Source organism: Sus scrofa, chromosome 5 (assembly GCF_054392235.1).
Source record: "Sus scrofa isolate SSC_HxYL_T2T_F1_AM1 chromosome 5, Sscrofa_HxYL_maternal_Yorkshire_Landrace_v2.0, whole genome shotgun sequence".
NCBI classification, from domain to species: domain Eukaryota; kingdom Metazoa; phylum Chordata; class Mammalia; order Artiodactyla; family Suidae; genus Sus; species Sus scrofa.
In genome coordinates, this window is record NC_139387.1 from 7,439,656 (window position 1) to 7,467,020 (window position 27,365).

At 48.4% G+C, this 27,365-nt stretch overlaps 2 long non-coding RNA genes across 4 annotated transcripts; one reads left to right on the forward strand and one right to left on the reverse strand.

Moving 5' to 3' along the window:
• Positions 1-214: 214 nt before the first annotated feature.
• LOC146403101 (uncharacterized) lies at positions 215-26,175 on the reverse strand. Of its 3 annotated transcripts, XR_014803011.1 has the most exons (4): positions 25,956-26,175; positions 24,379-25,587; positions 20,999-21,110; positions 16,846-18,001 (listed from the first exon to the last, which is right to left on the reverse strand). It is a non-coding gene; the product is annotated as an uncharacterized LOC146403101 (long non-coding RNA). The 3 variants fall into 3 exon arrangements; XR_014803013.1 differs by lacking the exons at positions 16,846-18,001; positions 20,999-21,110 and adding an exon at positions 215-358 and having other exon boundaries at positions 25,320-25,587; XR_014803012.1 differs by lacking the exons at positions 16,846-18,001; positions 20,999-21,110 and adding an exon at positions 23,245-23,405.
• LOC146403102 (uncharacterized) lies at positions 16,846-20,563 on the forward strand. The gene is made up of 3 exons (XR_014803024.1): positions 16,846-17,778; positions 18,679-20,291; positions 20,386-20,563. It is a non-coding gene; the product is annotated as an uncharacterized LOC146403102 (long non-coding RNA).
• Positions 26,176-27,365: the final 1,190 nt, after the last annotated feature.

The following is a 27,365-nucleotide window of genomic DNA, read 5'->3' on the forward strand; positions in this document are numbered from 1 at the left end:
GGCTAGGAGTTGAACAGGAGCTGCAGCTGCCAGCCTACACCACAGCCACAGCAACTCGGGATCCCAGCCACATCTGTGACCTACACTGCAGCTCTCTGCAACGCCAGATCCTTAACCCACTAAGCAAGGCCAGGGATAAAACATGCATCCTCATGAATACTAGTCAGATTTGTAACCCGCTGAGCCACACTGGGAACTCCCATCCCAGACTTACTTTCGTTTTCACCTTGGCTGGTATAATAATTTCTTTCTTATTCTCCCAGGGCAAGCATCCATTGGCTCAACAAGTGTTTCTTAGCTGGAGGCTGTGCTTGGAGCTGGGGACGCCACAAAGTAGACTGGCTGCTGCTGACTGGAGCTGATGGTTAACAAAGGCAAGCCATTGTTAAAACCCAGTCATGCTGAGGGTGAAGGTGTGGGGAGTTCAACAGTCTCAGAAATGCCCAGAAGGACAAAGGTGAGCTACAGGAGGGATGGGGTTAAGGGCAGAGCGATAAGAGGCTTGGGCGGGGGCAGGGCTGGAGCCCAGGGGGCATCGTGCACATTACGCTGCAGGCAATGAATGCAGGGCCCACGGAAAGCCACAGGGAGAGGCAACAAGTTTGTCCAAGTTCGAACCCGGTTACCCTGCCAAAGGCTGACCAGAGCGGCCTTGGGACCTGAGAGCACTTTCCAGCCTTGGTCTCCCTTGTAAAGAGGAAGGGCTGGGTGAAACAGGCTTTCAAACCTTTGGACAATGTCAAACTCTAGAGAAAGGTGAGATTTTTCCACACAGAAAGTTTTCTCAAGCTGGAGAAAGGCCTCCCCAGGCCTCTCTTGCTGCTTCTCCGTAATGCATCCCAGGGCACCCAAGGTTGCAATAAAGCCCCCCTCCCACTTCATTCACTTGGAATGTTGGACTTTTTTTTTTTGGTGTTTTCTAGGGCTGCACTCAGGGCATATGGAGGTTCCCAGGCTAGGGTTCTAATCTGAGTTGTAGCTGCCAGCCTCCACCACAGCCACAGCAACATGGGATCCAAGCCGCGTCTGCAACCTACACCACAGCTCACGGCAATGCCGGATCCTTAATGCACTGAGCAAGGCCAGGGATCAAACCCGCAACCTCATGGTTCCTAGTCAGATTCAATTCCTCTGTGCCATGACAGGAACGGGAACTCCAGAATGTTGGACTTTCTGTTTTTCAAAATAAATTGGAAGATTAATATATACTGGAGGACAGCTTTAAAATGTAAATCACTAAAACACTAGGGATACTTTTTTTTTGGCTGCACCCAAGGCATTCAGAAGTTCCCAGGAGTTCCTGTCGTGGTGCAGCAGTAAACGAATCTGACTAGGAACCATGAGGTTTCGGGTTCAATCCCTGCCCTCGCTCAGTGGGTTAAGGATCCAGCGCTGCCATGAGCTGTGGTGTAGGTTGCAGACTCAGCTCGGATCTGGCATTGCTGTGGCTGTGGTGCAGGCCAGCAGCTGAAGCTCCGATTGGACTCCTAACCTGGGAACCTCCTCCATAGGCCACCGGTGCAGTCCTAAATAAAAGACAAAAAAAAGAAAAGAAAAGAAGTTCCCAGGCCAGGGATCGGACCCACACCACAACAGTGACTGGAGCCATAGCAGGGACAAAGCTGGATCCTTAACCCCCTAGGCCACGACACAACTTCAACACTAGAGATGCTTTATTTTTGTTTGTTGTTGTTGTTGTTTAGGGCTGCACCTGTGGCGTATGGAAGTTCCCTAGACCAGAGATTGAACTCACACCACAGCTGCAACCCCACGCCATAGCAGCGACCAGGCTGGATCCTTAACCTGCTGAGCCACAAGGGAATTCCCATAAAGGTCTTTTTTTCACCTGTGAAGTGAGAATACAAAATAGTGCGACCTCACAAGTTAGTTGTGGGAATTGAGTTTATGCTCCTATAACACAGTAATCACTCAGAGGTGTTGGGCGTTATTACTGTTCTTAAATGATTTGGGAAACCTTTGGCCGCGTAGACTCCGCAATCTTAGCAGTGGTTGGTGGCCCCGACATTATAAACAAGGCAATACTCACATGGGCTTGTAATTATAAGTTATGATAAATGCAAAGCAGAAAAGTGGACCTGAGGACAAGTGTGGGAGTCAAGGGGCGGGTGCAAGCTTTGGGGCCCCCGGTATTCAATTCTCGGGAATTAAGGAAAATGAGACTTCACGCTGGAGGGAGAAAGGTTAATAAAAAGAGGCTGAGAAACAAAATTATTGGGTGGAGTCTTTGCTTCTTCAGAAACGAGCAAATGGAATATTCCCCCAAACACAAGCTGCATCGTGTACTTTCTTTTCTCTTTTTCTTTTTAGGGCCGCACCTGTGGCATATGGAGGTTCCCAGGCTAGGGGTCGAATCAGAGCTACAGCTGCTGGCCTACACCACAGCCACAGCAATGAAGGATCAGCAATGCGACCGACGTCACAGCTTATGGCAACGCCGGATTCTTAACCCACTGAGCATACCAGGGATCGAACCTGAATCCTCATGGATGCTAGTCGGATTCGTTTCCACTGAGCCACGATAGGAACTCCCCGCATAGTGTCCTTTCTAAGCTTAAAACGCCTTGGCGGCTCTCTGTCCTGGGGATAAAGATGAAATTCTACAACAAAATCAGACCTCACATCTGTCCTCTACGTCTCTGATGTCTGGCCTTGGCTGCCTTGCCTTTCCCACCCAAGAGTGGTCCAGGAATATTCCTTTGGCCCAGAAAGCTTATCCTCAGTTGTTTTATTTTGTTTGCCACTCCCCCCTGCGTCCCCCCCACCAGCCCCAGTGTCTCCAGGGCCTGGCACGTAAGAGACCCCGGACAGACACCTGCTAGGGCTCCACGTCCCAGCCACCTGGACCATCCGGAGTGCCCCTTGAGTGACCTGCTCCCTCTCACCTGTTTCCTAAAAGCCTTTCTCCCTGACACACCTCCATTCACCTCTCTACCACCTGAATAACCTTTGGCTCCAGATCTAGAGGCTGCCTCTTCCGAGAAGCCCTCCCTGACCAGCCCTGTGGGCTTTCACAAGGTGTTATTACTGGTCCCCTCCTGTTGTCACACTGCAGTACCTCTGCTTCCCCTGGAGCTTAGGTTCCGGTGGAAGAAGACAGAAAATTAAAAAAAAACAAATAGGGAGTTCCCGTCGTGGCGCAGTGGTTAACGAATCCGACTAGGAACCATGAGGTTGCGGGTTCGGTCCCTGCCCTTGCTCAGTGGGTTAACAATCCGGCGTTGCCGTGAGCTGTGGTGTAGGTTGCAGACGCGGCTCGGATCCCGCGTTGCTGTGGCTCTGGCGTAGGCCGGTGGCTACAGCTCCGATTCAACCCCTAGCCTGGGAACCTCCATATGCCGCGGGAGCGGCCCCAAAAATAGCAACAATAACAACAACAACAACAACAAAAAGACAAAAGACAAAAACAAACAAACAAACAAACAAAAAAAACAAACAAATAGGAAAAAATATGTAGTGCTGTGGGGAGAAGGAAGCAGGCAGTGTGGGAGGAGAGGAGGCAGTTTGCGTTAGGGTGGTGGCAGAAGTTCTGCTAAGACCTGCAGGAGGAGAGGGACTGGGGAGCCCAGGGGACATCTGGGGAAGAAGAGTCCAGGCAAGTGCAGAGTGAGAGGAAAAGAAGGCAGGGAGGGACTGGGGGACCCAGAAAAGGCAGGCTCAGAATTTTTTTTTTTTTGCTTTTTAGGGCCACACTCATGGTATATGGAGGTTCCCAGGCTAGGGGTCAAATTGGAGCTACAGCTTCTGGCCTACAGCACAGCCACAGCAACGCAGGATATGAGCCGAGTCTGTGACCTATACCACAGCTCATGACAACTCCAGATCCTTAACTGACTGAGCGAGGCCAGGGATTGAACCCACAACCTCATGGTTCCTAGTTGGATTCGTTTCCACTGCGCCACGTCGGGAACTCCGCAGACTCAGACATTTTTTAAGCCTTGGGCTTTTACTCTGAGTGAGATGGAGAACGTTGCAGGGCTCGTAGGCTGAGGAGGGGCAGGATCTGACATAAAGGAGCCCACATTCCCTGCACCTGCCCTGGCCAGTCTGAGTCCTGAAGACAGAGATAAATAGCCCCCCAGGGGCTCCCAGGGCAGTGGGGTACCCCCCCAAATCATGTCTACAGTGTAGAAAAGCCCCTGCCACCAGCACATGGGTAGATTGGACCACTTTGCCTGACTGTGTGGTGTGTTCTGAGAAAGATTGATTAAATATAAATGAATAAGACAAGTTCTCCATCAATTTCCTCTCCCTTTCTTTCTCCTTCTCTGCTTGCCTTGCTTTCTTCCAGAAACATTTAGTCAAAGCCTATTATACTAGCAGCAGTATGGGTTATACCCCATAGAATAAAAAATCCACAAATCCGTAGTGATATAAAGGAATGAATGAATAAATAAATAAGTAAATGCGGAGGAGGAAAAGACAGCTTGCTTGCTTTCCTTTTCTTTTTAGGGCCACACCTGTGGCATATGGAGGTTCCCAGGCTCAGGGCTGAATCGGAGCTGAAGCTGCCAGCCTACACCACAGCCACAGCAATGCGAGATCCGAGCCCCATCTGCGACCTACACCACAACTCACGGCGACGCCAGGTCCTTAACCCACTGAGTGAGGCCAGGGATCGAACCTGCAACCTCGTGGATACTTAGTCGGATTTGTTACCGCTGAGCCACAACAGGAACTCCTGGGAGACACCATCTTAACCCAGTGGTTAAAGCTTCATGTGTCAGGAATTAGTCCTGTCAACATCACAGACCCCCTGATGTATTAGAAAGAGGGTGACTTCTGTGTCATGCTTCCCCAGAAGGTATAACATTCCTCAGATGATGAGAAAATGTGGGACAAATCCAAGGGAAGGACATTCTACCAGACACCTGACTAGTGCCCTTCAAAATGTCAAGGTCATGAGAGATGCGGAGGAAAGACCGAAGGAGTGCTGGGGACAAGGGGAGACCAAGGTTATAGGTGAGTAGGTTCAGTGTGGGCTCCTGCATGGGATCCTGGAGACGGTGGGGTGGGGGAACATTGGTAGGAACTGTGGTGAATTCTGGGTTGCGTCTGTCCTTTAATTCATAGCATTGTGCCATGGTTATTTGCTTGGTTTGCGTCGTGGTACTGTGGTTATGTAAGATGTTAACCTGAGAGGAAGCTGGGTAAGAGGATATACGGCAACTCTCTGTGCTATTTTTGCAACTTTTCTGTAAGTCTAAAATTCTTTCTTTTTTTCCTTTGGCCGTGTCCACAGCATCCAGAAGTTCCTGGGCCAGGGATTAAACCTGGCCACTGTCCAGGCAGGAACCCAAGCCACAGCAGTGATAACACCGGATCCTTAACCTGCTGTGCCGCAAGGGAACTTCTCAAATTATTTCAAAATAAAAAGTAGAAAGAGAGGAAAAATTAAGAAGCCAGTCATAACCCTAGCACCCAGATTATGATCTCTAAATACCATTGTGGGAGTTCCCTGGTGGCCTAGGGGTTAAGGATTTGGCATTGTCACTGCTGTGGCTCAGGTCACTGCTGTGGCGTGGGTTCGATCCCTGGCCAGGGAACTTCTGCATGCCGTGGGTGCAAACAAACAAACAAACACCACCACTGCCCTCTAAAGGAACCAGGGCTCCTTAGAGAATGGCTGATTCTAGTCTGAGGCCAAACATAAGAGGAGTCTGGAAGGTTTGAAAAGTCAGCTGGCAAGGGGGCTACCGAGACTTACAGGGTGTGTCCAAAGGAGCTGAGTTGAAGAGATTTCCACAGACCTTTGGGGGGTGCTGGAGAACAAACTCATTATTTTGAAAACAGATTAATAAAGGGTGAGAAAGAAGCATTTTTCTTCCCCTTCCTTTAAAATCCGTACCTCAGATGAATCTAATGGATGACGAGGCAAAGATTCTCTTCACAGAGGGATGCTGGCTGGTGGTAGATGAGAGAATGATCCGATTAGATGGTTTCTCATCTTGCAACCTCATCAATTTGGGGATCTAAACACTGAGCACCAAGAGCACTTATCTCACATGAAAAAAAAAGAACCAGACGTTATTTTGCCTCCTAATGAAATCAAACAACACCTCCCCTGAATTAGTCCTGTCAAAAACTCTCATCTGAATCGAATCAGGCTCTCGGTGAAACTGTCCATTCACGATAAATACAAGAGACAGAGAAACTGGTTAAATTATCCCACAGGGATGCAATCAGCGAAGTGTGGGCTATGGTAGGATAAATGATGTGTCTGCAAACAAGATAAAAAAAGAGGGAGGTCGGAGGGACTGGGAATTTGGGGTTAATAGATACAAACTATTGCCTTTGGAATGGATAAGCAATGAGATCCTGCTGTGTAGCACTGGGAACTATATCTAGTCACTTATAATGGAACATGATAATGTGAGAAAAAAGAATGCATACATGTATGTGTGACTGGGTCACCTTGCTGTACAGGAGAAAATTGACAGTATACTGCAAACCAGCTATAATAGAAAAAATAAAAATCATTATAAAATTAAAAAAAAGAGGGAGGGGGAAACTATGGATATAAGATGCCAAAGGGAATATCAACTAATTACAAAAACATGGTCCTTATTTTTATCCTGATTTTGTTTTAAAGCAACTGTGAAATGGAAACACCTATACCTATGTGAGACTGCTGGAAATTTGAACACAGACTAGCCATTTGATAATATTAAGATATAATTGTATGTTTTCTTAGGTGTAATAGCATCGTAGTTACCTAGTCTATGCATTTTTTTTTTCAAGACTTTATTTGGAGAGACACACACTGAAATATTTGGAGAAATCATCTGATTTGGAGGAGCTACTGCCACGGAAAACATTACAGAAGGGCAGGGGGGCCATGATCAGGCAGGGATGCTCAGTTCCTGTACTGACCGAGGGTCACCAGCGAACTCTGCTTTTCAGTATATGTCCAATATTCTACATAATGAAAAGAATTTTTTTTTCTTTTTAGGGCTGCACCCACAGCCTATGGAGGTTCCCAGGCTAGGGGTCGAATTGGAGCTACAGCTGCTGGCCTACACCACAGTCACAGCCATTCGGGAATCCCACCCGTGTCTTCAACCCTACACCACAGCTCACAGCAACACTGGATCTTTTTTTTTTTTTTTTTTTTTTGTCTTTTTGCTATTTCTTGGGCAGCTCCCGCGGCACATGGAGGTTCCCAGGCTAGGGGTCGAATCGAAGCTGTAGCCACCTGCCTATGCCACAGACACAGCAACGTGGGATCCGAGCCGTGTCTGCAACCTACACCGCAAGCAGCTCACAGCAACGCCGGATCGTTAACCCACTGAGCAAGGGCAGGGACCGAACCCGAAACCTCATGGCTCCTAGTCGGATTCGTTAACCACTGCGCCACGAAGGGAACTCCAACACCAGATCTTTAACCCACTGAGTGAGGTCAGGGATCAAACCTGCAACCTCATGGTTCCTAGCTGGATTCATTTCTGCTGCACCCTGGCGGGAACTTGAACAAAAAGAATTTTAACAACGCCTGCAAGAGTTCCTGGCGTGACTCAGCGGTAACGAACCCCAATAGTATCATTAAGGATGCGGGTTCAATATCTGGCCTCACTCAGCGGGTTAAGGATCTGGCGTTGCCATGAACTGAGGTGTAGGTGGAAGACGCAGCTCAGATCCCTTGTTGCTCTGGGTGTGGTGTAGGCCGGCAGCTGTAGCTCCAGTTCGAGCCCTAGCCTGGGAACCTCCATATGATACAGGTGCTGCCCTAAAAAAATCAGTAAATAAATAAAAAATAAAAAATAAAAACACCCGCAATCAGAGTTCCCTTGTGGCACAAGGGGTTAAGGATCTGGCATCGTCACTTCCACATGCTGCAGGTATGGCCAAAAAAGGAAAACAACAATACTACCTGAAAACTGCAACTTAGAGACAACAACTATTAGCATTTCTACCAGTGTCAAATTAAAAAATGTGTACATGCCTGTGTGTTATTTTTTTTAGGGCCACACCCATGCCATATGGAAGTTCCCAGGCTAGGGGTCAAATCGGAGCTGCAGCTGCCGGCCTACACCACAGCCACAGCAACACAGGATCTGAGCTGCATTTGTGACCTGCACCACAGCTCATGGCAACACTGGATCCCTGACCCACTGAGAAAGGCCAGGGATCGAACCCACATCCTCATGGATACTAGTCGGGTTCGTTTCAACTGTGCCACTACAGGAACTCCCTATTTTATAAAATGCGGATCATACCACAAATATCCTTTGGGCAACCTGTTTCCATACTGTATTGCCCTAACAGAAAATATCCTCCCAGCGGATAATTTTTAAGTTGTGTTATGCCCTGGGTGCTGTAGATGCAGAGTTAAGCCTGATTTCCTACCTCCAAGGCAGCCTGTGATCTAAGGGAGTGAGCAAACTCACCACAGTGACTCAGTGTGCCCCTCTCTATAATGGCAGTGCCCTGGCTACCTCTTAGCTATGCAGTTTCAAGGACTGAATATTTCCCTGTGCTGCCCAGGCTGCCCTTCCACGGGAGACCTGGACTTGACTCTGGGCAGGAACAACTACCTGGCTCCACGCCAGGGGCCTCCAGGCCTCTGAAGGACAGTGTCCTGTGCATTAGGCACTTGAGTGACACTCAGAGCTCACTTCACAGCCTGGGGCCTTATCTGGTTCTTCCTGTATTCCTCTGGGCAGGGTCCTGCCTTCCAGGCTGCGTTGGGGACTTCCCGGGGGCCCCAAAGCCACCCCCTCCTGCTTACGGGGTTTGCCATGTGGTTTGCAGTTGCCTTTCTAGTTTCTCAGGCAGGCCCTGAGCTCCTCAGGCCCCTGGTGCCAGGCCAAGGGTCTAGCACAGAGCAATTGCACATGAATGGGCAGCAAATAAATTAAACATGAAAGAAAATCCATCAGCGGGCATGACCAAGTGTGTGTGTGTTTTCGTGTTTACTCAAAGCCCCATACCAACTCCTTAGTGACTCTTTACAAAATAAAGTGCCAAGGAAGTTGAGGATTAGTTGGCTGAATTGCTTTCCCCTTTCCTGGGGAGGCCTGGGAGGAAGGCTAAGGGGCTGAGCTGCAGCAGGGCAGCCGCAGCCAGGAGCAGGGAGGGGTGCAGGTGGTGGGCCAGGAGCAGGAGCAAGAAGAAGCGCTCCTTGGTCCCCCACCACTGTGCTCAATGAGCCCCAGGGGTTGAGAAAAGGGGGAGGAAGCCCCGGGAGGGTGTCTGGGGCTGGCGTCTTCCCCGTGTGGCAATCGTGATTGCTCCAGACCCAGCACTCCGCCTCGCCCACACTTCCTCCCAATCTTCCCGCCTCTCAGCCTGCGGAGAGGTTGCCCTGAGCCGCACTCCCGCCCCTTGGGACTTGTTTACCTGGGGAGGTGCAGGGAGCTGTGGACTGTGCTCCGAGGGCCTCCCTCAATCGGGGGACCAGGGATATACCAGGCGGGGCTGTTTGTTTCTGTTGTAAATGAGGGACATGGGTTCGGACAGACTGTTTAGTGGAGCTAAGGAGATGCTGGGGAGAGGGAGCCCCTTCGTTCAGTTTCCAAAGCCCTGAGGACCTGAGATCCTCCCTGCTGCCAGCAGGACCCAGACCCATGGATGGGATGGTCCCCAGACTGCAGTCAGGGCCTGGCCTGTCAGTGGGGGAGAAGTGGAGGAGACTTGGGAAATATTTACTGAATGAATGAGTGAGTAAACCAGGTTAAATATAGCTGCAGGGACCTCAGGGCCAAGCAGAAAAGAGCAAGAATTCCAGTGTAACTTGGGGCAGGTTGCTTAAAAAGTTCTGAGCCCCGGGTTCCTCAACTGTAAAATGGAAGCAAAAAGTTCTACCTTGTTTATGAGATTTATGTGGGTTCTTTGTAGAGTTTGTGGCACATAATAGGCGAATAAATGGTCACTGTTGTTGTTAGTGCTGTTTACTGATTCAGCAAATACGCATCAAGCACCTACTATGTGCTAGGTACTTTCTAGGTATTTGGACGAGACAACTGAACAAAACACACCAAGCTCCCTCTCCTCACAGGGTTTACATTCTCAGGCAGAGGAGAGAGAGAGAGAAACAATAAGCCAGTAAATGAAATCACATGTTGGAAAGTGATGAAATCCAAGCGGAAAAAAAAAGCAGAAAAGTTTGGGGGATGAGGAGTGCAGGCAGTGGGGCTGGATTGTCATTTTACTTAATTATTTACTATTATTATTATTTTGCTTTTAGGGCGACACCCAGGGCATATGGAGGTTCCCAGGCTAGGGGTCTAATCCGAGCTGTAGCTGCCGGCCTACACCAGAACCACAGCAACAGAGGATCTGAGCCATGTCTGCAAACTACATCACAGCTCAGGGCAATGCCAGATCCTTAACCCATTGAGCGAGGCCAGGGATTGAACCCGAAACCTTGTTGTTCTTAGATTCGTTTCTGCTGCACCAGAACAGGAACTCCTATTTTTTTTTTCTTTTTTTTTGTCTTTTTGCCATTTCTTGGGCCGATCCCACGGCATATGGAGGCTCCCAGGCTAGGGGTTGAATCGGAGCTGTAGCCGCCGGCCTACGCCACAGCCGCAGCAACGCGGGATCTGAGCCGCATCTGCAACCTACACCACAGCTCACGGCAACGCCAGATCCTTAACCCACTGAGCAAGGCCAAGGATCGAACCTGCAACCTCATTGTTCCTAGTCGGAATCGTTAACCACTGAGCCACGACGGGAACTCTGAGGAATTCCTATTATTTTTAATGGCTGCACTTACGGCATGTGGAAGTTCTCAGGTTAGGGGTCGAATCGGATCCAGAACCACCAGCCATAGCAACTCGGGATCCAAGTCATATCTGTGACCTACACCACAGCTCATGGCAATGCTGGATCCTAAACTCACTAGGCAAGGCCAGGGATCAAACCCACATCCTCCTGGTTATTAGTTGGGTTTGTTACCACTGAACCACCATAGAAACTCCAAGGATTGTCATTTTAAATAGGGTGACAGAGTAGTTCTCTTTGAGAAGGTGGCATTTGAGCAAAGACTGGAGGTGAGGGAGACAGACGTGCCAGTATCTTGAGGGAGAGTATTTGCACAGAAGGCACAGGCTGGGGGCTGTGTAGTGAGCGGGGGAGATGATATCAGAGGTTAGGTGGACGGACTGCATGGGGCAGTGCCGGCCATGGTGAGCTTGGCTTTTCCAGCAGGTGGAGAGGAGCCACTGCAGGGTTTTGAGCAGAAGAATTGCATGATCTAACTTACATTTAAAAGGATAACCTGGGAGTTCCCATTGTGGCTCAGGGGTTAACGAATCTGACTAGGAGCCATGAGGTTGAGGGTTCAATCCCCGGCCTTGCTCAGTGGGTTAAGATCCGGCGTTGCTGTGAGCTGTGGTGTAGATTGCAGATGTGGCTTGGATCCCACGTTGCTGTGGCTCTGGCGTAGGCCGGTGGCTACAGCTCTGATTGGACCCCTAGCCTGGGAACCTCCATATGCCACGGGAACGGCCCAAGAAATGGCAAAAAGACAGAAAAAAAAAAAAAAGGATAACCTTGGCAGCCAGGTTGCGCACAGACTGTATAGGGTGTATTTTCCAGATGGAGTCAGCTTGGTTTCCTAAAGGTTTAGATCTGGAGTGTGAAAAAAGTGGATTCCAGGATGAGAGCAGGGCACTGACCCTGAACAAGCGGAAGGAACAGATTGTCACCACCTGAACTGGTTGAGGCTGCAGGTGAACCAAGTTTTGGGAAATCAAGACTTTGATTTGGGTGTATTAAGATCTATGTGTCAGTCAGACACATGCGCAAAGCTATCTAATGGGAGGCGGATGCAAAATTGGCAGTTTCCTCCATTTTCACAGTTGACCCTCGAACCAGCCAGTGAGAAAAGCAGGCCAGGGATTACTCCCCCAGCTCGACAGAATGGAAGTTCTACAGACTCTACACCCAAAAGAATTGAGAAGAGGTATTTAAACAAATACTGGGGCATGGTTGTTCATGCAGCACTATTCACAACAGTCAAAAGGTAGTGATAACTCCCATGTCCATCGATGGTTGAATCAGTGTCTAAAATGTGGGCTACCCACACAATGGAATATTACTCAGTCATAAAAAGGAATAGATTGGAGTTCCTGTCGTGGTGCAGCGGAAACGAATCTGACTAGCATCCATGAGGACGCAGGTTCGATCCCTGGCCTCGCTCAGTTGGTTAAGGATCTGGCGTTGCCATGACCTGCAGTGTGGGTCACAGACACGGCTGGGATCCTGCATGGCCATGTCTGTGGCGTAGGCCGGCAGCTGTAGCTCCAATTGGACCCCTAGCCTGGGAACCTCCCTATGCCACAAGTGTGACCCTCAAAAGCAATAAAATAAAATAAAATGATTACCTTTATGTTATGTTAATTTTATCTCAAGGAAAAGGACAAAGCAAAACCCTCTCTCTATAAGGGACCTCAATGCCAGGCTTGTGGCATTTTGCACCACGTGGTGACTCCCACGGCAACCTTCCCCAAAGCCTGTGAAGGACGAGCACGGGTTTTCCATTCCTCTCTGAGCAGAGCAGCCCAGAGAGGCAAAGGGTTATGTCCCCTGAACGGTTAGATGAAGGCAACTGGATTTCCCCAGCCCCAAACCAGGAAATCTGGTCTGACAAGCATGGGATTCACATCTGATGTCAGCCCTGCCCTCAGAACCTGTGGCTGGGGGTTGCTGGTGTCCCAGGAACCGGTGCTTCCGGGTGTGCTCTGCTTGGGAAGGAAGGAGAAGGAGCAGTCAACCTAGCTTCTCAGAGCTGCCATCCTTAACCTCAGGGTCCAAGGCTCCTGGGCTGGAAGGGACTTTGCAGATCATCTATGAGGAAGTGGAAGCTCCAAAGAGATAAATATCTTCTCCCAATCCCACGGCTGGGCTGGGACGAGGAGGAAGGGAGCCCACACGGATACACACCTACTCTTTGTCCAGGAGCCTCCCAGATATTATCTCTTTTTTTTCTTTTTTTTTTTATGTTTTTGTTGGTTTGTTTGTTTTTACTTTTTAAGGCCACAGGTGCGGCATGTGGACGTTCCCAAGCTAGGGCTGAAATGGGAGCTACAGCTGCTGGCCTACGCCACAGCCACAGCAACTCGGGCTCTGAGCTGCCTCTGCGACCCACACCACAGCTCACGGCAACGCTGGATCGTTAACACACTGAGCCAGGCCAGAGATCAAACCAGCATCCTCTTTGTTTTTGTGTGTGTGCTTTTTTTTTTTTTTGCTTTTTAGAGCTGTACTTGAGCCCCTGAAGTTCCCAGGCTAGGGATCAAATCGGAGCTACAGCTGCAGACCTACGCCACAGCCACAGCAATTCAGGATCTGAGCAGCATCTGTGACCTACACCGCAGCTCATGGCAACACTGGATTCCCCCACCCACTGAGCAAGGCCAGGGATCAAACCCGCATCCTCAAGGATGCTAGTTTCTGCTACACAGCAACAGGAACTCCCCCGAATCCTCTTGGATACTAGTCGGGTTCGTTTCCACTGAGCCACTCCTTTCTTTTTAGGGCTGCACCTGAGGCATATGGAAGTTCCCAGGCTAGGGGCTGAATTTGACCTGCAGTTGCTGGCCTAGGGCACAGCCACGGCAATGCCAGATCCAAGCTGCATCTGTGATCTATGCTGCAGCTCTCAGCCACTCCAGATCCTTAACCCATCGAGTGAGGCCAGGGATTGAACCCGAATCCTCATGGATACTAGTCAGATTCTCAACCCCCTGAGCCACATCGGGAACTCCTCGGATATTATTTCAACCACACTGTAAAGCAGGTGCTCGTGGCTCCACCTGCAGATGAGACTCAGGGAGGTTTAGGGACCAGGCTGACATCACGTAGCTATTAAGAGGCTGGGCTGGCATTTGAAGGTGGGTCTACCTGACTCCTCAACAGTCTCTAGTTCTTGCTAGGCTCTTATCTGTCGTGTTGATGTGTGTATCCCCTACACCGAGGGAATGAATGAATGAACCAAGCTCTTTTCCTTGTACCACGCCTCTATCCAGATTCACCCTGTTCAAAGTCAACAGAGCTCTGGGGCTTTCACATGGTTGCTATGGTAACAGAACTTTTTGAACTTTCAGAAATAATAGCTGCAGGCAATCCAGGACAAAACCAGTGAACCCTTCTCTTGCTAAACTAGTTAAGGCTTTTCTGTCCAAACGGACAAGGATTTATCCAAAGCTGCAAACGGGAGAGATTTCCTCACATGCCTCCATTGTTCTTGATCATCCTCGTTGATCAAGGACCCTTTGTTTATTTGCCCCGCCACTGCCACCTTCACCACAGAGCCGTGGTGTGTGGTAACTAAATTGTAATCCCACTCTTTTTGCATCGACAACCACAGAGATACCCCCAGAGCTTCAGGTCAGTGGGAGATAACTACCATCCGCCCAAGGGGTTGATAGCATTTTAGCCCAAAGTCAGAAACTTGACGGTTTTGCCAAGTAGTACATGCCTGTAGGGTCTGGACTTTTTGAAATACAGAAAATAGCTTCTTGGGGCTATTCCAAGAAAAATAAGAAATGGGAATGAGGCTATAACCACGGCTACACAGAAGCTTAAAGGAATTGAGATTATTATGCAGGTAAATGAGAAAGCCTGAACTAAGTGGATGGTTTACCGGAGTTCCCTTGTGGCACAGTGGAAATACATCCAACTAGGAACCATGAGGTTGTGGGTTTGATCCCTGGCCTCGCTCAGTGGTTTAAGGATCCAGTGTTGCTGTGAGCTGTGGTGTAGGTTGCAGACGCAGCTAGGATTCCGAGTTGCTGTGGCTGTGGCTGTGGCTGGCAGCAACAGCTCTGATTGACCCCTAGCTTGGGAACCTCCATATGCTGCAGGTGCCGCCCTAAAAAGACAAAAGACAGGAAAAAAAAAAAAAGGTGCGTGGTTTTCTAGGAAACCATAAATTATCAAAATCAATCCTTAAAGACCATTAAATTCTAAACAGACCAAATATCACTTAGGAAAATGAAAATATTATTATTATTTTTGCTTTTTAGGGCCAAACCCACAGCATATGGAGGTTCCCAGGCTAGGGGTCCAATTGGAGCTGTAGCCGATGGCCTACTCCACAGCCATAGCACGCCAGATCCGAGCTGAGTCTGCGATCTACACCACAGCTCACGGCAACGGCAGATCCTCAACCCACTGAGCCAGGCCAGGGATCGAACCCACAACCTCATCGTTCCTAGTCAGATTCGTTAACCACTGAGCCATTACGGGAACTCCAAGAAAATGAAAATATTATTAAAGAGTTATTCTTCCAGACACAAAAGGAGAAAAAAGTACCAAGTCCAAACAAGTCTTCAGGTGAGTTCAACCAAAACTTTAAAAAGTGTTGGAAGTTCCTGTTGTGGCTCAGTGGTTAACAAATCAGGCTAGCATCCATGAGGACTTGGGTTTGATCCCTGGTCTTGCTCAGTGGCTTAAGGATCCGGCATTGCTGTGGCTATGGTGTAGGCTGGAAGCTACAGCTCTGATTGGACCCCTAGCCTGGGAACCTCCATATGCCATGCGTATGGCCCTAAAAAACAAACAAACAAACAAAAAACCTTTAAAGAGTGTTGAATAAAAAGCCATTCAGGGAGTTCTCTTGTGGTTCAGTGGGTTAAGGATCTGGTGTTGTCACTGCAGCTGTTCCAGTTGCTGCTACTGTGTGGGTTTGATCCCTGGCTGGGGAACTTCCACATTCCCTGGGTATGAAAAAAAAGAAAACAAAACAGGAGTTCCTGCTGTGCCTGTAGGTTGCAGACAAGCTTGGATCTGGCATTGCTGCTGCGTAGGCTGGTAGCTGCAGCTCCAATTTGACCCCTAACCTGGGAACTTCCATATATTGTGGGTATGGCCCTAAAAAGAAAATGAAACAAAACCAAATGCCATTGAAATAGTTCAAGATCTGGAGTTCCTGTCTTGGCTCAGTGGTTGACGAATTCGACTAGGAACCATGAGGTTACAGGTTCGATCCCTGGCCCTGCTCAGTGGGTTAACGATCTGGCGTTGCCGTGAGCTGTGGTGTAGGTTGCAGATGCGGCTCAGATCCCGAGTTGCTGTGGCTCTGGTGAAGGCGGGCGGCTACAGCTCCTATCGACCCCTAGCTTGAGAACCACCATATGCCGTGGGAGCAGCCCAAGAAATGGCAAAAAGACAAAAACAAACAAACAAAAATACAAATGGTTCAAGATCCTAGAAATAATAAGAAGAAAGCTGCTCTAGGAGTTCCCGTCGCGGCACAGTGGTTAACAAATCCGACTAGGAACCATGAGGTTGAGGGTTCGGTCCCTGGGCCTTGCTCAGTGGATTGAGGATCCGGCGTTGCCGTGAGCTGTGGTGTAGGTTGCAGACGCGTAGGCCGGCGTCTACAGCTCCGATTAGACCCCTAGCCTGGGAACCTCCATATGCCTTGAGAGAGGCCCTAGAAAATGCAAAGAGACAATGAAATAAAATAGACTAAAATAAAATAAATTAAATTAAAAAAAAAAAAGAAAGAAAGCTGCTCTATTTGTTGAGTCCGCCCATGGCAGATGCAGTTCTGGGTGTTGTAGTCATTTAATTCTCACAATCATCCTGTCAAGAAGGTAAATTACTGGTTTGTTTTTTGTTTTTTGTTTTGCTTTTTAGGGCTGAACCCTTGACATATGGAAGTTCCCAGGCTAGGAGTCAGGTCAGAGCTTCAGCTGCTTGCCTACACCATGGCCACAGCAATGTCAGATCTGAGCCGAGCCTGTGACCTACACCACAGTTCATGGCAATGCCGGATCCTTAACCCACTGAGTGAGGCCAGGGATGGAACATGCATCCTCATGGATACTAGTCAGGTTTGTTACTGCTGAGCCACAAAGGGAACTCCTGTTCTCATTTTATTTTATTTTTTATTTTTATTTTTTGGCTACACCTGCAACATGAGGAAGTTCCTGGGCCAGAGAAGCTCCTGGTGAACCTGAGCTACACCAGTGACAAGGCCAGATCCTTCACCATTAGGCCACCAGGGAACTCCTCGTGCTTCTTTTAGAGATGAAAAAACTCAGGCAAAAGGAATAAATATGTAATTTGGGGCAACACCACTAGAAAGTGGCAGATCCAAATTTGAATCTGGTGAGTTTCGCACCAGTATTCACTCTCTTAACCACTATGCTAGGTCGAGTCTTCCAAATTCCTTTTATGGATATTACGTATCAACACCCAAATCTGCCAAAGATAGCACAAGAGAAGGACACTACAGGCTAGTCTTATGTGTGAATATTAGAGCAAAACTGTCAACCCAATACTAGCAAATAAAATCCAGCAGCACGTAAAAATAGTTATATACTACAAATGAGTAGGGACATAGCGGGAATACAGGATGGTTCAATATTAGTAATATTATTAATACCAGTCACCATATTGACAGATCGTTAGAGAAAAATTACATCGATGCTGAAAAAGTATTTGAAAATGTCCAAAAAATCAATGCCCGATTTCAAAAGAAAATCCTTTAACAATCAGAAGGGAAGAATGTATCCTAAAATACAGTTACGTCCCCCGCCATATATATACTTCAAGCCAAAAAAGCCAATTTGTAAGAATAAAATACTAAAAGATTTCTCATTAAAGTCAGGACAAAACAAGGTTATCCACCACCATCACTTTTATTTATAATTGTTCTAGAGCACTTACCAATGCAATTAAATAATTTATAATTGTTCTAGAGGCGCTTACCAATGTAATAAACAGGAGTTCCCATTGTGGTTCAGTGGTAATGAACCCAGCTAGTATCCATGAGGACGTGAGTATGATCCTTGGCCCTGCTCAGTGGGTTAAAGACAGGGCTATACCTGCACCTGCGGTGTAGGTCACAGACACAGCTCGGAGCTGGTGTTGCTGTGGCTGTGGCGTAGGCCAGCAGCTGCAGCTGCAATTTGACCCTTAGCCTGGGAACTTCCATATGCTGCAAGCATGGCCCTAAAAAGATACATACATACATACATACAGAGGCATAAAGATTGAAAAAGCAATGTATACATCTAAGGATAACCTGACCCCCTTGCTGTACAGTGGGAAAATAAAAAAAAAAAAAGAAAGAAAAAGCAATATAATTATTTATGGGGGATATGATACAATGATATTTCAGAAAGCCTTCAAAATTCAACTCAAAAAACTAGCTCAAGGAGAATTCTTCTAGGCTTCTAGGTACAAGCATCATCCATGAAAAACTAATAGCCTTATTAGATGTAAAAAAGATTGGTTTAAAAATATAATGGAAGGTTTACATTTTGAACCAGTAGTCCAGGTTCTGGGAATGTATCTCACCAACATACTTGTGCATTCATTCATTCATCCATTTGTTCATTTAGCAATTATTACTGAATGCTTACTTATTCAGTATCAGATAACTTTCTGAGTGCCAAGAACGAAAATAAACAAATTGACAAGAAAAAATAACAAACAACAACCAAAAAAAAAAAAAAAACCCTTTATAATCTGGAGGTAGGAAATAGATAATAAGCATAATTTTATTTATTTATTTTTTGTCTTTTTGCCTTTTCTAGGGCCACTCCTGCAGCATATGGAGGTTCCCAGGCTAGGGGTCTAATCGGAATGGTAGCCGACAGCCTACGCCAGAGCCACAGCAACGCGGGATCCGAGCCACATCTGCAATCTACACCACAGCTCACAGCAACGCCAGATCCTTAACCCACCGAGCAAGGCCAGTGACCGAACCCACAAACTTATGGTTCCTAGTTGGATTCGTTAACCACTGAGCCACGACAGGAACTCCAGCATAATTTTAAAAGTACATGTTCCACTGTTATAAGATGATGGTTGCTACCCAGATAGGGAGGATGGGAATGCTGGGTGGTCAGGATGGGCTTCCTGGAGGAAGGTGAGGGGGTGAGCCATGTGAATATGGGTTGGGGGTCAGGTGCAAAGTCCCTGGGGCAGGATTGAGTCTGGTGTGTGCACATAAAATGAGTCATGTGTGTAACAGCAAAAGAATCAAAGAATAAGTATTCATCTATAAGAAACCAGTTAAACAAAAGTATACCTAACAGTGGAATACTATGCAGCTATACAGAAGACTAAGGAAACCATGACATGAGAGGAGAAGATCTCCACGATACATTGTTTGGTGGAAAAAAGCAGGGAGCAGAATAGTTTGTGTGATATGCTAGCTTTTGTACACAAAGGCGGTAAGTCAGTATTAGAAAGATATCAATTCTTTCTCAACTAATTTATAAATTTAATACGAGCTCCCCCAAAGTACCAGAAAAGCTAGGTTTTTAAGAGCTAAGAGAATTCTTAAAAAGGAGAGTAAGGAGAGTAAGGCTAGCCCAACCAGATATTAAAACATACTGTAAAAATATGGTAATTAAAACACTTTTGTATAGGACATGAGTAGACATCAATAGAATAGAATGGAATATCCGGAAACAGACCCAAATATACACAGGAAATAATAGATTATGTAGTAAATCATCCTGGGAATATTGAGTAGTCATTTGAAAACAAATACATTTGTATCCTTCCTGCATTACTTAAAATAAACTGCAATTGGCTGAAAGATATAAATCTAAAATATGAAGTCATAAAAGTACCGGTTTTAAAAAAAATTATAATCTTGCAGTGGGATGGGCTTACTTAAGCATGACTCAAAACTCAGAAGTCATCCACTTTGACCACAATAAAAGTTTTAAAATTTTCCATGGAAAAAAATAACAAAAGCAAAAGAGAACAATTTATGCAACTCATGCAATGTAAAATCAACTCCTATTTATGAAAATGCAAAAGGCTAAGATCTTACAGAAAAACAGTCCCAGGATATGAACAAAGAGTTCACAGGAAGGGAAATAAACTTTTTTTTTTTTTTTTGCTTTTTGCTTTTTAGGGCCACACCTGTGGCATGTGGAGGTTCACAGGCCAGGGGTCAAATTGAAGCTACAGCTGCCAGCCTATGCCACAGCCACAGCCAAGCAGGACCCAAGCCGCATGTGCGACCTATACCACAGCTTACGGCAAGGCCAGATCCCCAACCCACTGAGCGAGGCCAGGGATTGAACACACAACCTCGTGGTTCACAGTCGCAATCGTTTCCACTGTGCCAGGATGGGAACCCCAACATCTCTTAAATATATTAAAAGATGCTGGAGTTCCCACTGTGGCGCAACAGGATAAGGATCTGGCATTGTCCCTATGACAGCAAGGGTTTGATCTCCAGCCTGGCACAGTGGGTTAAGGATCTGGCATTGCCACAGTTGTGGCGTAGATTGTAAGTGTGCCTCAGATTAGATATTACATTCCTGATTGGGAACGTCCATATGCCACAGGTGTGGCAGATAAAAGAAAATTAAAAAAAAAAAAAAAAAAAGATGCTTCAGTCAGAGTTCCTGTATTAATTCAGAGGGTTAAGAATCTGACTAGTATCCATGAGGATGTGGGTTCAATCCCTGGCCTTGCTCAGTGGGTTAAAGGATCCGGCATTGCCAAGAGCTACAGTGTAGGTCACAGATGCAGCTCAGATCTAGCATTGCTGTGGCTGTGCTGTAGGCTGGCAGCTGCAGTTCCTATTCAACCCCTAGCCTGGGAACTTCCATGTGCCATGTGTGTAGCCCTAAAAAGACAAATAAAATAAAATCACAGTGAGCTTGCTTTCGACGGTCACACAGACCTGTCTCTCGCTTCAACAGTTTGGACAGAACAAACCCAGGGACACCCAAGGACCTTCTAACCTTTTTTCCAGTCGAAACCTTCAGAATCAGCCACTCAGCTATTCTCTGTCTTCGGGACCAGTCAACACCGTTTTTTGAGCTTAACTCCTTATTACCGATCACCCGTGAGCTCCCAGACTCGTCAGAATTATTCCACCAAGGTCAAGACCATCCTCCACTGCCTGATCAACAAGCATCTGCGGGCTTTTTACACCTACCTCTCTCTGGGCTTCGATTTCGACCTTGACAGTGTGACTCTGGAGGCTGTGAGCAAATTGGCCGAGGAGAACCCCACGGGCACGCAGCCGCTCTTAAAAGTGCAAAACCAGGGAGTTCCCGTCGTGGCACAGTGGTTAACGAATCCGACTAGGAACCATGAGGTTGCGGGTTCGGTCCCTGCCCTTTCTCAGTGGGTTGACGATCCAGCGTTGCCGTGAGCTGTAGTGTAGGTTGCAGACTCGGCTCGGATCCCGGGTTGCTGTGACTCTAGCGTAGGCTGGTGGCTACAGCTCTGATTCGACCCCTAGCCTGGGAACCTCCATATGCCACGGGAGTGGCCCTAGAAAAGGCAAAAAGACAAAAAAAAAAAAAAAAAAAAAAAAAGGCTCATCCTCAAGCATAACCAGGAGTCTCTGGAGCTCAGTGCCCTTTGAGGAGCTCTCCAGGTATCTAGGCTTCTGCTGGAAGACCCTCTCTGCAGCCACAAGGCACCTTTGAAACCACCCTGGAACTCTCTTGGACCAAATGAAAACAATACAGCTTTGAGTAGCAGGAAAAAAAAAAAAATCACAGTGAGATACCATTTAGCCTCAATGATGGGCAAAGATAAAAATACAGTCCTTTCATAACATACATGGCTCATAAATCCATGTTTATTGGACATGCTGATCTAGACTGAGACAAAGTCGCTCTTCAGTTGCTACGTCCCTGAGCCACAGGGCCCGGTAAACTGGTCCTTCTGTATCCATCAGGACCCCTGCGGGAGCTGCCTGGCCTCAGCCTCTGAGGCCCAGGCCAGGATCCCCATCCCCCCCACACCTCTTTTCCTCTCAGAGCCCAAAATATCAGCTCCTCTGCCCATCCCTTTTCTCCACCCTGCTCTGTGAATTCCCCTCTTGTTGAATGACCCTCTGCTCTCTGTCTTCTGAAACCTCTTACTCACCCCTTTGGAAAGCTGACTCTTGGTCAAGAAAATTACCTCTACCCTCCCTCTTGCCCCGCACAGCCTCGGGTTTCCTCTGGTGCCCAGCAGGTAAGGGAAATGCATGAAATGTGAAGACCTTTGGGAAATGCCCACGTCCGCACTGAGCGGACTGGGTGGTGAGAACTGAGCCAGCGGGACTTCCTCTGCCCTAATCCAGCTGTTGGCACATGGGGGATGTGAACCCAGCAGGGCCAGACCTTCAGATATTTCAAGAGAGACCAGAAACCCTCAAATACCACTGGTGGGAATGGAAAATGGTGCACCTCTGCGCCAACAGTTTGGAGGTTTCTTAGAAAGTTAAACATAGACTTACCCAGCGATTCGACTCCTGGGTTTACACCCAAGAGAACTGAAAACGGTTCACAGAAGAACTTGAACATGAATGTTCATTGCAGCAACATTCATCGTGTCCAAAAAGTGGAAACAACCAGAAAGTCCACCAATGGAGGTATGTGTGAACCGCCCAGGGTCTGTGCCTATGATGGCATATTATTCAGCTATAAAAACGAATGAAGTGGAGTTCTTGTCGTGGCTCAGCGGTTAGCAAAGCCGACTAGCACCCTTGAGGACGTGGGTTGGATCCCTGGCCTTGCTCAATGGGTTGGGGATCCGGCGTTGCCGTGAGCTGTGGTGTAGGTTGCAGATGCGGCTCAGATTCCGCGTGGCTATGGCTCTGGCGTAGACTGGCGGCTACAGCTTCAATTGGACCTCTGGCCCGGGAACTTCCATATGCCGAAGGTGCGGCCCTAAAAAAATGCAAAAAAACAAAAAAAAAGGTGAATGAAGTACTGACATGTGCTACAACCTGGATGAACCCAGGAAACACGCTAAGTGAAAGCCAGATACAAAAGACCTTTAACTGTATGATTCCATTCATATGAAATGTTCAGAATAGATAAGTCCCTAGAGACAGAAAAGAGATGAGGGGTGGCCAGGGGCTGGGGGAGGAGGGAAGGTGGGGAGTGATTTCTAACGGGTGCAGGCTTTCTTTTGGAGACGATGAAACTGTGATAGAATTAAATAAAGGTGTTGATTGTACAAACTTACAAATATACTAAAGACCACTTAACTGCTCAGATTAAGATGGCGACTCTTCTGCTGAATAGCATTGAGAACTTTGTCTAGATACTCATGTTGCAACAGAAGAAAGGATGGGGGAAAAATATAATTGTAATGTATACATGTAAGGATAACCTGACCCCCTTGCTGTACAGTGGGAAAATAAACAAACAAACAAAAAAAGATGGCGACTATTATGGTATGGTGATGGTGTCTCAGAAATAAACAGAAAGAGGCCAGCAATCTGGATCTTCGTGAGACACTTAATTTTTTTTTTTTTCATACTGACCTAACTTGTGTGTGTGTGTCTTTTGTCTTTTTTTTAGGGCCACACCCCCAGCATACGGAAGTTCCCAGGCCAGGGGTCCAATCAGAGCTTCAGCTGCCGGCCTACACCGCAGCCACAGCAACGCGAGATCCGAGGCGTGTCTGCCACCTGCACCACAGCTCAAGGGAGCTTACCCCACTGACTGAGGCCAGGGATCAAACCCACGTCCTCATGGATACAAGTTGGGTTCATTAACCACTGAGCCACGACAGGAACCCTGTGTACGGACCTAACTTTTGAGCAAGCAAAGCAAACTAGCGTTTGGCCCATAGGCTGCCTTTGGAACTCTGAGCAGAAATCACGCTCTCCTCTGAGGCCACCCCTTCCCGGCACCCCTCCCTGGCTCGGCTGTCCCTCTCCCCTTGTTTCTGGCTCCTCCCGCACCCACCACAAGGCTGTGTCTAGACCATCATCCTCTCCTGTCTCCAGGGAAGTCCTTCACTCTCAGCTGGGCTCCTTCACTGACGACTCACTCCCTGTCCTCCTCTCCCCACCCCGCCCCAGTCCCTCCTCTGACAGACAACCTGTCTGCATGGCCCCTGCTTCCTTCCCACCCTGTCCTTTCACCATCTCAGCCACCCATTCGCGGAGCCAAACCTTGGACCCACTCCTGTCTTCGCCTCCTTCCCCTCCACCGTGGATTCCACAGCGGCCCACCTTGACCCCCTCTTGGCAACATCCCGACTTCTCTCCCCCTGTGTCTCTGCTGCACCTGTTCCTGGAACCCCCAACTCAGGGTCAGTCTGATTGTCCTTCCTCTCCTGGGAAACACCTGGGCCCTGAGCGCCACTGGAGAAAATCATGTCACCACAGAGTCTGGCACCATTACTCCACGGACAACGACTGCTCCCGGGCTGCCAAAGCCATGCACCAACGACTCTGCCTTCCCTATCAGCACACCCTGCCATCCTCCACAATGACTTCTTATTTTATTTGTATTTATTTATTTTTGCTTTTTAGGGCTGCACCCACAGCATATGGAAGTTCCCAAGCTAGGGGAGAGCTATGGTCAGAGCTACAGCTGCTGGCCTGCACCACAGCCACAGCAACATCAGATCTGAGCCACATCTTCGACCCACGACACAGCTCACAGCAACGCCGAATCCTTAACCCACCGAGTGAGGCCAGGGATTGAACCCGAGTCCTCATCGACCCTCATCAGATTCATTAACTGCTGAGCCACGAAGCGAACTCCAAGGGCTTTTTGAAAAGTGGGAGGAACCCCCCAGTTTGTGAAACTGCTAGGAGGTCCATGTTCCTGAAGTTGCACTGGGAGACGGGTTATGAAGGAATCTGAGGGCCAGGTCAAAGAGTTTGCTGTTTGGATTTTATCCTAGAAGCAGTGGGGAGCCATTGAATGACCTGAAGGACAGGTCACTGAACTTTTTATGTAAAGGGCCACACGTAGGTGTAGTAGGCTTTCGCAACTTCTCACCTCTGCGGTATAGCACAGAGGAAAGCCATAGATAACACATCTATGTATGTATGTATATAAAGATTAAAACTTTATCAACCCTGAAATTCGAATTTCATTTGATTTTCATATGTCGTGAAAGACTATTCTTTTTTTGGCCATGCCCACAGCACGCAGAAGTTTCCAGGCCAGGGACTGAACCCACGCGCCACAGCAGCAACTCGAGCCACAGCAGTGACAACACCAGAGAACTCCACCAGAGAACTCCACCAGAGAACTCCACGAGAGACGATTCTTTTGAATGTTTTCCAACCACTTAAAAATGTAAAAAACTGTTCTTAGCTCATGGGCTATGCAAAAACAAGGGGCGGGCTGGGTTTGGCCCACCGGCTGAAGTTAGCCAATGCTGGGGTGACGTAATTAGAGCTGGGGTTTTAGAATGAGGGAGCAGAGTGGAAGTGATTAAGCCAAAGAGGCTGATGAGCAATCTGGGAGAGAGAATAAACAGCTAGGCAAGAGACAAAGAGGCTGGAGTTAAGCAGGTGGATTAGGCAGACACCATGCTCCGCGAGGGCGTCGAAAGCTCCCCACCACACCCCACTCAGGGAGAGATTAAACAGGCTCGGCGCCTTTCCTCCTTACCTCACTCCCGGGAACAAAGCTGGGGTCGTGGGAGTCACATCACCACTGCCTGCGCGAAGCGGGAATAACCCCAAGCGAGTTCTGGATAGATCCTCCCAGAACACGCGCTGGGGGCGTTCCACTCCCACGAACCTCCCCGGGGCGGGGGCCCTCGCTGTCTGGGGAGGGCTTGCATGGGTCGTGGGCTGTTGCCGAGGCCTTCGTGCACTTGGCTGGACCGAGGGAGGCTTCGAGGCAGAAGGACTTCGCCAGCCAGGCCGCCTGTGGGCTGTGTGGTCACAAGAGGCTCACCTCTGAGGGCCAGATGCACGGCTCCCAGTCTTCCTGGACACGGGCGAGAGGGGGCACGCTGTGCCCACTCAAGCAGGGGTGTTTCCGATGGCCCCAGGAGTTGTTTGGGTTCCTGTGGAATTGGGGCACCCAGAGAGGATCCCCACTTCTGCTCTTCTCCTGGGTCAGCAAGTCCGCCCCGAACTCCACCCCTCGCCCCAGACACAATCGTCTCCTCCCACCCCAGGTGAAGCCTCTTTTGTTTTTTTTGGCTATACCGTCTCATGTGGAAGTTCCCCGGCCGGGAATCAAACCTACGCCACAGTAGCGACCTGGGCTGCTGCAGTGACTCTACCGGATCCTTACCCCACTGCACTGCAAGAGGACGGCAAGCTTAATTCTTTATGTCTTCTCTTTCCCAGCTACTGTTGATGGAGAAAGACACTGTCCTTCCCCATTAAGGGGCTACCGCGCTGGTCTCCAAACCCAGCTGGTGCCACTCGAACTCCGGCTCTGCCTCGGCTCTTCCCGGGCAGGACAGGAGGGAGAAGGAGGCGGTGTGTCGTGCTGATGACTTCTCGACTCTGAGACTCTGAGACGCGAGAGAGAAGAGACCAGCCTCTGGGGTGGGGTGGTTGCCGGGCAGCATGGAGGCCCTCCTTGAGGTTTTCGTGATAACGTCCAAGTAAGGCTGGCTGCCTTTCCCGGCGGTTCTGCAAGGCGTGGACTACAGCGACGGGCCGTGGCGATGATGTGGGTAACGAGGGACGTGCGGATGGGAAAGGCGGTGGAGACCCGTTAAAAGACGGAGGGCCAGTGGCTTAGGGGCACCACACAGGGGGGCAGTTGTCTTATCAGGAGACTAGAACGGAGGAGGCATAGCTGGAGGTGGAAGTCCAAGACCGGTTTGTTTTTTGTTTTTTTTTTCTGTTGTATCAATTTTTTTTATTAAACATAGTTGATTGACAGCTTCTGCCAATTTCTGCTGTCCAGCAAAGACATACACATACATTCTTTTTCTCATATTATCTTCCATCATGTCCTATCACAGTGGTGGGATATAGTTCCCTGTGCGGCACAGCGGCACCTCATTACTTATCCATTCTTTTCTTTCTGTCTGTCTGTCTGTCTGTCTTCCTGTCTTTTTAGGGCCGCACCTGTAGCATACGGAGGTTCCCAGGCTAGGGGTCAAATTGGAGCTACACCACAGCCACAGCCACGCCAGATCCAAGCTGCATCTGCAACCTATGCCACAGCTCACAGCAATGATGGATCCTTAACCCACTGAGGGAGGCCAGGGATCAAACCAGCATCTTCAAGAATACTAGTCAGGTTTGTTACCACTGAGCCACAACAGGAACTCCTACTTATCCATTCTAAATGTAATAGTTTTTTGGGGGTGCACATTGTGGCTCAGGGGAAATACATCTGACAAGTATCCATGAGGATTTGTGTTTGATCCTTGGCCTCGCTCAGTGGGTTAAGGATCTGGCATTACGGTGAGCTGTGGTGTAGGTCGCAGATGTGGCTTGGATCCCATGTTGCTGTGGCTGTAGCTTAGGCCAGCAACTGTAGATCCGATTTGACCCCCAGTCTGGGAACTTCTGTATGTCGTGGGTGTGGCTCTAAATAGCAAAAAATAAGTAAATAAATAAATAAAATAAAACATAAAAAAATAAATGTAGTAGTTTGCATCTACCAACCCCAAACTCCCAGTCCATCCCCTTGGCAACCACAAGTCTGTTCTCCAATAAGACAGAGTGTTTAATGTAGAAG